This window comes from Pan troglodytes, chromosome 9 (genome assembly GCF_028858775.2).
Source record: "Pan troglodytes isolate AG18354 chromosome 9, NHGRI_mPanTro3-v2.0_pri, whole genome shotgun sequence".
NCBI classification, from domain to species: Eukaryota; Metazoa; Chordata; class Mammalia; order Primates; family Hominidae; genus Pan; species Pan troglodytes.
Window position 1 is genome coordinate 22,940,173 of NC_072407.2, and position 7,556 is coordinate 22,947,728.

The 7,556-nt window shown below is 41.7% G+C and overlaps 1 pseudogene; it reads right to left on the reverse strand.

The window, feature by feature from the left end:
* Positions 1–5,315: 5,315 nt before the first annotated feature.
* LOC466464 (mas-related G-protein coupled receptor member X3-like) lies at positions 5,316–6,281 on the reverse strand (annotated as a pseudogene).
* Positions 6,282–7,556: the final 1,275 nt, after the last annotated feature.

A 7,556-nucleotide genomic window follows, 5' to 3' on the forward strand; every position in this document is an offset into this window, starting at 1 on the left:
AGCCCTATCACTTCAAGGCCACAAAAGATAATGCTCATTATTCAGAGCACTCTAGCCTTATGATTCTATATAAGAGGAATATTGCCACCATGACCAAAATACATGGAGTGGGAGACACAAGGAATAAAACTCATGTATGAATTCTTCACCATTCCCTAAAAAACTCTATGCTATTATTAACAGTGCCACTGTAAATTATTTCTTTCCCCATTTCCATCTGTCCAAATTTACAGCAAATTTTACAGCAAATTTACAGACTGGCAAAATTTACAGCAGGTACAATTATAATAATAATAATAATGCTGGGTCAATTATAGTCATCAGTTAAAATTCTACCTATTACACAAAGCCTTCCATGATCCACTCACTTCTACATAGACACTTAGAAATGAGATCTTCTGTGTCTTTTCTCTCCTTCCTTGTGTTTGCATCCTGCAGGGTTTCAGAACAATTGGACCAATATGATGGGCATGAGCATTGAGATTTCTTCTTCTATACTCTGCTGTCACTGCTAGATAACAGCAAACCAATTCCACCTATATCTATAGCCAGCACTGATACATTGACAATAATGGTGCCCAACTGATACCACACCATCATATAGGACAAGCATCACAGCAGTCTCTGGATTCTAGAGCACTGCCACATAGGTGAGAAGAATATATGCTTACTGTGATTATTGTCAGTGTGTAGTGATGTGAATTTCTCAGGTGGCCTGTGGCCTGGATCACAACACTAGTTATCTTCAGCCTATGGTTATGGTAAATTCACACTTTACCCACATATTCTGAAAAGAGACACCTGAGCACAAATGCACAAATGGCACAGTTTCAGACTGGGGCAATCCCATAACCTCACTATCTGCTTGGCTTTCCTGGAATGAGCACGTGACTCATGTTGGCCATGCAGTCAGCTTGAGAATCCCAAATCCCTGAAACCAAGTCCAGTGTTCTTCCCATTCTAGTACTTACACATTCTGCTTCCCTACCTATCCTGGGATTTCTAGATGCTGAATTGGGTTTGCCTGAAGGCAAGGGCTTCTTCTGCTGGAACATAGGGTAATAAGCACCTGCAGGGTCTCTTGAAAATACTTTCAGGAATTTTGCATTGGTGTGCTGTTGTACTATAGAATGAGGGCTGTTGTAAGTTTCAGCCTATTCAGTCATCAATTATAAAACCATTGCTGATATTGTTTTCTTGCATGAGTAGCCACCTGGTGAATATTCTTGTGTGTGTGTGTGTGTGTGTGTGTGTGTGTGTGTGTGTGTGTGTGTTTTGAGACAGAGTCTCACTCTGTCGCCCAGGCTGGAGTGCAGTGGTGCGATCTCTGCTCACTGCAAGCTCCGCCTCCCGGGTTCATGCCATTCTCCTGCCTCAGCCTCCCAAGTAGCTGGGACTACAGACACCCACCATCACACCCAGCTAATTTTTTGTATTTTTAGTAGAGACAGGGTTTCATCGTGTTAGCCAGGATGGTCTCGATCTCCTGACCTCGTGATCTGCCCCCCCTCAGCCTCCCAAAGTGTTGGGATTACAGGCGTGAGCCACCGTGCCTGGCGTGAATATTCTCTAATTTATTAAAATCATGTTGTCCTGCTTCAGCTCGGTGCTTGGGTGTGGCATTCCTCTTCAGGATGGCAGCAAGATAACTTGGAATTTTTAGATACCCTCTCCTCTGAACACCCTTGAGCCACAAACACAATCCTTGGATAGCATGTGTCACACTGGGAGGCAGTCTTTCCTGTACTAGTGTCCTTCCTTCACAGGCTGTGCGCTCTGGGAATGTGGGTATGTTTACTTTGACTCCCAAGTGTCTGGCATGCAAGCTAGAGAATAGAAGATGCTCAGTATATATTTATACAACAAACAGTAGAAAAAGTGATAGATATTGCTATGAAAAGCCCACTTAATGATATATTCAGGAGTGTAAGTAGATAGATTAATTGAAAATGTCTGTTAATCAGTATTTATACAAAAGGATACATTTGTAACATGAATATTTCAATTTTACCTAGAATTCATTCACTGTAATAGAACTAGACTGTAGAACGATCCTTTGTGTAGGGTTCAGCAAATAGAATTCTGCTCTGTCTGGCTGAAAGCGTATCTATCAATCATTGTCTATAATTTGCAGTTTGAATTAGTTTAAGTGTAGATCTTAGCATCAGATGCATAGCATTCTGTCTTAGGAAATTGCTCAGTATTGCTCATTTTTGTTTAATCTTGTAGAGTTGGAAGACTCACACCTACTAAACTAACAATAATTTTGGAACCTGCTTTTATTTTCCATTTGATCATTCATGTTAGTTTTTATGGAAATTGCAATTCTTCTTTCATACTATTTTTTCATTGATCTGTGCTGTATTTTGATAAATTAGGAAATTATATTCACTAGCCTAATTGGCAAAAGCAGGGCAAGAAACAGATTCAATTGGTTCTTGTGAGGCTGATGACTCAGTGCCCTTGTGCCCAGTGTACTAGAGCATCAGTGAATGGCCACGAAGACTCAGCATTTGCTTGGCATCAGTCACTGTATTTGCTTCATGAAGTGGAAAGGATTAATTATACAGATAGAATGTATTAGTGAGAGACTTATTTGAAAGATGTTTGCTTTTATGTAGAATTAGCACAGTGCTTGATTAATTACGATTCAATGTTTGTTGAATTCATGCCTAAAATATAGTCATGAATGGCAGCTCCCAAAAAGTGCCAAGAGAGACTTTCATGTATTTTCTCACTTTCTGGAGAAAACTCCTGGATGTACTGCATGCTCCTCCTCCATATGAAACCAAGAGGAAACGATATCATTGGCCTGGTAAAGAAGGCAGCTCATAAGCCGACTCCCGCATCCCCTCCATTCTTCTTCCCAGAGGCAGTGAGCAAACCTCCAATGAAAGGAAACAGCTGTTCTCAGAATGACCAACTGCAGAGGACACTGTTAAGTGGAAGGTGCCTATAAGAGTTCCAGTGAGACCTGGTGACTGAGCCAGCCTTTGCAAGATGCTGGATGACCCTGTGATTATCAGGTGGGAGCTGCTTGAGAAAAATACCGAGTATTTTCTAAATTTCACACCTAGGCTGTTGCACTAGAAATTCAAAGACATGAATCCCTGCTCTTAAAGACCTCAGAGTGTGGTAGAAGAGAAAGATGTGTGGACAAATAATTCAAGTACACTGTTATAAGTGTTGTAGTAGAGCAACGTGTGAGGCCAAGTGAATTCAGAATGGGCTTCAGGGACAGTATCTAAGCTTTCATGAAGCTAAAGTTTTCTTCTGTCAAAGAAAAAGAATGTCACTAACATCAAAATAAGCAGTTTTTCATGTGAGGAACAAAATTATTTGAGTCAATTGCTAGGTGAAAATTCTCTACAGAATTCCTCATGATAGACAACATCTTTAGCCAAAACTGTACAATTGATATCACAGAGTTCCAGAGTGGACTCTCCCAATAACCCTCAGTCTGAAAAGCTCCTTGCTTGGAGAATTGGCTGCAAACATTGCCTTCCTGCTTCCTCCGACCTTTAGGAAACCCTCCCCTACAGCCACATTCTAATACAGCATTTGAAAATTGAGAGTGGATAGATAGGATTCAGCATCAGCAGAGTGCTGGGCCTGGAAGAGGAATGGATCTGGACTGAGGGGACCTGAGTTCAACATTGTGAACAGTGTGATAGGAGCCACCAATAAATTTGTTTGGACAAATTGAAAACTATATACCTCTTTATTGCTTTCATAGCTCCTTTGTAATGTCTCTCCTGCATTCAAATGGCATGTGTCAGCTCCCCTCAGTGAGGGTCAATCTGAGGGGCAGCCTCGCTGTTGGTGAGAAGCACAGAGCCAGCTGTGATGTCACATCTTCTCTTGATGTCTCTTCTGTCTGCTTGAGTTATCTGGGGAAGAAATTACCACTGGTAGAAAATAGTTCTGAGTTTTGTACTGATTCCATTTCTAAAATTACGTTTTTAATTGTGGTAAAATTTACATAACATACATTTTACAACTATAACCATTTAAAGTGTACAATTCAGTGTAAGTACATTCAAAATAAATTGTAACTGTTACGACTGTGCCCTTTGAGAACTTTTGATTATTCCACACAGAAATTCTGTGCTCTTTAAATAATGGCTACTCATTCTCTCCATTATCCAGCACCAGGCTCCTCCTAATTTATTTTCTGTATTCATGAATTTCCTAGTTTCAATACTTCATAAAATTTGAACTTACAATATTGTTCTTTGGTGTCTGGCTTATAATGCTGAGCATGATGTTTCCGGGTTCATCTATGTCACAGCATGTATTAGAATTTTGTACGATCTGGAAGTTATTATCCAGATACTATAATTGACATGAGCAAGGAAAGGTCAGATGTTTTCAGTGTTGCTTCTCATGTTAACAGCCATAAAACTAACTGAAAGTTAAGCCAGAACAATTTATACAAACCCTAGAAGTATGGAGAATTCTCCTGTAACTGAAACAATGTGTAAGCAAATACATGATTTTCGAGATAATTTCCACTTTGAAACCAATACTGAGGCTTCCAATGGCCAAATTGAACTGATGGAGCATATTTATGAGCTACTCACTGGTTCATTAGTCCAGGAACAGCTAAATAAGAACTTACCGGTTCTTAAGGGGAAGGGGCCATGGTTATCTTTGCTAGAAACCAAGACCAACATGTCACCATTCTGTAGACAAATGACAGCGGAGGACTTTCCATAAAACCAATTCCCTAGACTGTTTTTATGAAGAGACATTGTATCTAATGTATACATAATGTATAAAATAATGTATCGAAGTACATTATTTTGCTCTCTATATGAGAATTCAATGGAACTTAGAGACAGCAGAACTCACTTATTCAGAATCTAGTTACCAGCTGCAGTAATGCCTCCAGTCATAAAAGGGAACATGATTTTTAGGGGAACATAATCTGAGAGATTAAAAAGGAATCTTCCTTTTTGATACAATCAGGTACAAACAAGCATAAAGAAGAGTTTTAAGGTTTCGGACAGAAACTCCATGCATTACAATGAAAATTATAGAAAAAGTGTTCAGTAGGAAAGATTCAGTGTAAGACAACAGAGAAAATGTGTTGGTAATATCAAGGAGAATCTAAACATTGTACTGTCAGACTAATGCTTTCCACAGGTGAAAACCACAATTGTCAGGTTAGATAAACATCTATTCGAAGACCTTGAGGAACCACTGAGACATTTCTGAGGCGGAAGGCTAAGAAAAATGCATATAATTGTCAAGGGTGGCAGGGCAGTGTTGCTCTCAAAGTCCTGTCTGACTGACAGGGTAGAGGCTCTTCCTCACTGCCTGAATCTGCTTCCCAACAGCTCCAGGGTTTTCTGAGGAAGCCGCCCTCCACCTTCATCCACCTCAGGCGTGTCCTGCAGATCCCTCTGGAGAACTAGCTTCAGGTTCTGCCAATTTTGATGCTGCCTAATGAAACCCATGAAGAAGTAAATGATGGGGTTGGCACTGCTGTTAAGAGACAACAGGAAAATGGAAGGCAGATGAACATGAGAATATAAGACTTCCCAGTCCATGTGGATCCTGGAAAACAGGGCCCACTGAATGCCAATGGGCAGGCCGCAGAGGAGGAAGACCAGCACTGTGAGCAGATGGTCATGTACAGCCTGGTCAGTGGCATCTTCTGGGATCCACAGAGGATCCTGACCACTAGGACCAGGTTGGACACACAGAGAACCACAAATAAAAAAATCAGCCACGTAACTGTGATGAATCTGATGTTTGACACCAAACAGAATCAGCATCACTAAACAGGGAGTCACAGAACATCCACTCCAGGATGCTCTACAGCAGGGACAGGGCCCAGAGCAGGACACACATGACCGTTGACAGGTGTGTGGGGTGGCGGCAGCGTTACCAGATGGGCCACAGGATTGACAGGCAGCGCTTGGTGCTCATGGCACTCAGAATATTCAGGCCTGCCAAGTAGGGAAAGGTCATCACAGGCTACAGGATTAGAGAAATGGGATGGACGTTATTGATGAGGTGTAACAGGGATGTATAATGTGGCTGCTGAGGAAGAGGAAGTTGGCCGCGGCCAGGTTGAGGATGTAGATGGAGACAGCATTCCTGCACATGCGGAAGCCCAGGAGCCAGAGCACAACCGCGTTTCCTGTCAGCGTGACAAGGGAAATGATGCACGTCAGCCCCATGAGGCTCAGGGTCTGCTTGTAGCAAGGAGTCTCCTCAGTTCCGTTGATTGGTGTCAGTTCTGTACCCAAGGCTGAGATGGTTGGATCCATGCTCAGAAACCCCAGTCTGGTGCCCCTGGGAACACAAACCAGATGTTATCACCAGCTGTATCATCTCTGATTCTCCCCTCCACCCTGCCATGTGGGATTTACTGTCCTTACTTTAAGGAGAGAGAAAAAGAGGCTTGCAGAGAATAAATCACCTATCAAAAGGTGGGGGTCCTCAAATAGAGTTTGAAATCCAGTTCTTATTGATTCTGAAGTCTGACCTCACTCTGCTGCCACACAAGTTCTGTACGGACATGGGAGTAATTTATGATCAAAACACCCTCACTCATCCAGCCAGGGCTGTGGACCCGATCATTACTGTATCCTGGGCCTGACATTTTCTCTCAGGTGGAGGAATTCAGATCCACAAAGAGGTGGTTGTGACACCCTCATGACTAGGACTGATCATCCATGGACAGGAAAGAAGACCATGCATTATGAACCAGAGGAAAATGTGACTTTCGCTAGGATACGTGTGAAAATGGCTGGGCCTGGTGGGTGAGAAATAACTCAGTGTGTCAGTCATTGCAGACAGGACCACATTTTACATTTTATACTTCCAGTGCCTATTTCCATGAGCAGCATACTGTGCTCTTCATAAATATTCATTCAATGAATGAATGCATGCATGAGGAGCCTAATGGTACTGGTAGATTTTGGTGAAATGGAAAATAAAAATGAAAGCACTATGTACATCATTGGAACACATAAGTGTAATTAGATGAAGAAAATTTCATCCATCAGAATTCTATTTGTCGACAGCTCTATCTGTGTTGAGAAGAATTATTGATGAGTGCCCAAAACCTGAAATTGACCACTGATGTGCCTTTAAAATGAGGACTTGATGTGGTTATGCTGAACACCTAGAAGCATTTTGTATACAATGTTTGTGTAGGGTGTGGGTCTGAGCTGAATTGCTCAGCCATATAGCAGAGGAAAGAGTAAGTGAGGGCGAGGTCTGAGTGCCACTGAAAAAGGTAATTGAAGTGTTGGAATATCTATGGGGGAGTGCTAAATGTTCTGCTGGGTATATACAATGTAAACCAATTTCATTCTTTCTTTCAGGAGATCTTTGTTAGCATTTCTTTGTTGCTGTAAACATTTGTATGAGAGAAGTCCATGATGGGAAAGAGGAGATGTTAGGGCTTGGAGTATAAAGAGAGATGTTCATGCAGATTTCAACTGGAGAAGGGGGATTAGGTCTAATCTGGGAGAATAACAGCTGCTGATTGAGAGTTTTAAGGTATTGTCTCTTTTAATCATCTGAAGAGCCTAGGA